The sequence below is a fragment of the Cryptomeria japonica genome, chromosome 11 (assembly GCF_030272615.1).
Source record: "Cryptomeria japonica chromosome 11, Sugi_1.0, whole genome shotgun sequence".
Taxonomy (NCBI): domain Eukaryota; kingdom Viridiplantae; phylum Streptophyta; class Pinopsida; order Cupressales; family Cupressaceae; genus Cryptomeria; species Cryptomeria japonica.
In genome coordinates, this window is record NC_081415.1 from 639545118 (window position 1) to 639548085 (window position 2968).

Below are 2968 nucleotides of genomic sequence, written 5' to 3' on the forward strand. Positions count from 1 at the left end.
GGATATTTAATTAAATGACTTAGATAGAAGAAGGGTATATTAAATTAAATATTAATTTAATTAATAGGCGATTAGAAAAATATGGATATTAATTAAATCTAATTAGTAGGCGATTAGAAGATGATTAAATGAATAAAATCCTTTTAATTAGTTGTGTCAGTTTTAGGTGTCTACAAATATAAATATAATAATAATGGTTATAATGTCAGTAGTAATTAAATAATATAAGTACTTTATAAATATATGATTTAACATTAATAATAAATTAAATGTATTTGTTCAATCTAATAATAACAATCCATTCAAATAATTAATAGAAAAGATAAATATATTATTTAAAAAAAATAAATCCTATTTTCAATATGAATCAATAAAAATATAGAAAAATATTATTTTTATAATTTTATAAAATATAAAATAATTTTATTAATTCTAAATAGGGATGGGTTGAACTAGTTGAAAATGAAAAATAAATTTGAATGAACGTTGTTGTGCCTTCCGAGAAATAAAAACTAAAACACAAATATTCACTCCAATTTAAAAAAACTATACCCGGATATCCGCGCACCTGATCACTAAATATAGCTTCAGAGTTTCTCTTGAATATTAGGGGCAACGTCCATATTCTTCAAATTTGAACTTGGGTTGCTCACCAATATGAAAACAATTGCACCTCACTGGTTTCTTTTTTGGAGATTGCAGGTAACAATTACACCAGTCCTTCGCTTAAATAGTTTACATTTTCCTTCTCTGGTGGTTCTCGTCGTCCTCTAATTTATCCACATGAAATTTCTTCTAAATTCGCATTACATGGAAATACAAATTTATTTGTAAAAGAATTTGAACGGCTTTGATTATGGTTTTATTGACAATTCCTCCATTATTATTTTCCAAATTTTCTACGATCAATAAGGGCAATGGCTCTCTATTTCTACAGGATACCATGAATTGGCAAGAGTTATGGGTACTCTGTTAACATTTTTTATGGAGACAGAGGAAATGCAATAAAACTTTCCTGTCTTATACCATGATATTTTCCAGGGTATGCTCTGTATTACAGATTTTGGATTTTAATTATTTATATAGATTAGAATAACAGTGATTTAGATGGAGTCGAGTACTTGATAGATCTCGTAAATTAAAAATCTATAAAACCTTTAAAGTTTTATAAATTCAAGGCTGAGGGAGAGCTGTATCATAGTGCAGGACCATGTGAATGAGAGACCAGGTTGGATCTGCTTAGTAGTGATCGCAATGCTTCCTCCATTCTTTTACTTAGCAATCTGGGCTTCTGTTCAGGTAAGCACTGCAATACTAACTTCTCAGAATGCCGTCTGGAATTATCATTTGTGCTATGTCATCTATGACCCCTTTGCTGTGTAGGGCCAGCAATTCAGGAACATATCATAATGTCATTGTGGTCTCTTAGGATCTATTGTCTTCATTTACATCAATATTGCTACATAGATTTATGATTATAATGCTCAAGGGTAGGGCATAAATAATAACTCAAATAGAATGGCGCTCTGATAACAGTACAAGCCTATGTTTATGATATAGAGATTTATCTGACGGGTAGGTTTCTAATTAAATTATAGCCTTTTCAAAAGAATTTGAAGGCTATAGGATATTTAATGTAGTGGAGAAGAGGGAAAATGGACACCTTTCAAGAGGAGTGATCGATGGAGAATAATAATTTCATTTTTTGGGATGGTTAACAAGGATGCACTAATAGAGAAAGAGACAAAAGAGAGGCCCATCAGATAATCGGTTGCAAGCCGTTCTCATTGTCTGTATTGAATTGGGACGTTTGTATAAGCCCACATTTCAAGAATAATTCTTCAATGATTTTTATACGCTTGGTTGAGGATGTTGCATTAGTAGAAAAGATGTATTTAAAGTGAATGCATTAAATAATTCCATGGAACAGAACCAACAGCGTAGTGAAAATGGACCAGCAGGGTTATGTTCGTTCTGAATATTTGCCACATGGTTGATGACTCTTTTTGTCATTGTTTTAACTTTTAAGGGCAACGAGTAATTTGCCTTGCCCTGCCCCTGAGAAGGTTTTAAGCCTCAATGCCTAAATATGTCGAAAACTTGAACAAATGGTGATGGCAATAGTTTTCAAATTATTCTTTGAATGATTGGGAAGCTTCTCAACCATATGCCAAACATGCAAGTGGTTTATGACCAAGCTCGGAAACACAGTACCCACTGATTTTTTGGAATTTATCTTAAAATTTTTAGACTAGAATTAAAAAGAAATTGCTTAATGCTTAAGGCAAGTTAAGGTTCCAATTGCATAAGAGTTGATATATGTTCACTTCGGTACTGTAGCTTCTTATAGTGAAAATATGCTTCCTATTATTTCTAAATTTTGATACCAACAAATTAAAAAAAGTTGCATAGAAAAAAAGTATTTATCCAACTTTTTATAAATTCAACAGCTATATGAGCTGTGTGAAGTTCAATGGTATAGTATTCGCTCTAGCCTTTTTCATCTCATCATCTTTTTCCATTGTTTTAAGTCTTTAAGGGCCCTTTTAGACTTCTACTCTTTAAGCCTAAAGATTTGGGACGAAGAATGAATTGTTCTGAGATTCCCAACCACAAGTCGGACTCTATCTTTAACATTTATGCTCCTGAGATGGTAAATAAATCAAAGCTACTTAGATTTGACAATAAAATTGTACATGACATAATTTGTTGAACCATTCTTGAATTCTCTGTGCTCAGATTTCACAATTCAAATGGGAGTTGAAGGAATCTATACTTGCAACTAGTTTCGACTTCAAACTTAGTGAAAAAATGTATATCTTGAGTTAAAAATATATGGGTTGCAAATTAGAAATCCTTGCTCAAAGGAAGATTACTATGAACAATTTTGGATTAATATTGATAACAGTCATAAAGGCAGATGACCATAAGAGCTTCAAATTTGTCTCAAATCTTTTTTGATAACTTA

General features: G+C 31.3%; 1 long non-coding RNA gene across 1 annotated transcript; it reads left to right on the forward strand.

Moving 5' to 3' along the window:
• Positions 1-526: 526 nt before the first annotated feature.
• LOC131063109 (uncharacterized) lies at positions 527-1299 on the forward strand. The gene is made up of 3 exons (XR_009111013.1): positions 527-702; positions 938-1042; positions 1207-1299. It is a non-coding gene; the product is annotated as an uncharacterized LOC131063109 (long non-coding RNA).
• The last annotated feature ends 1669 nt before the right edge of the window (positions 1300-2968 follow it).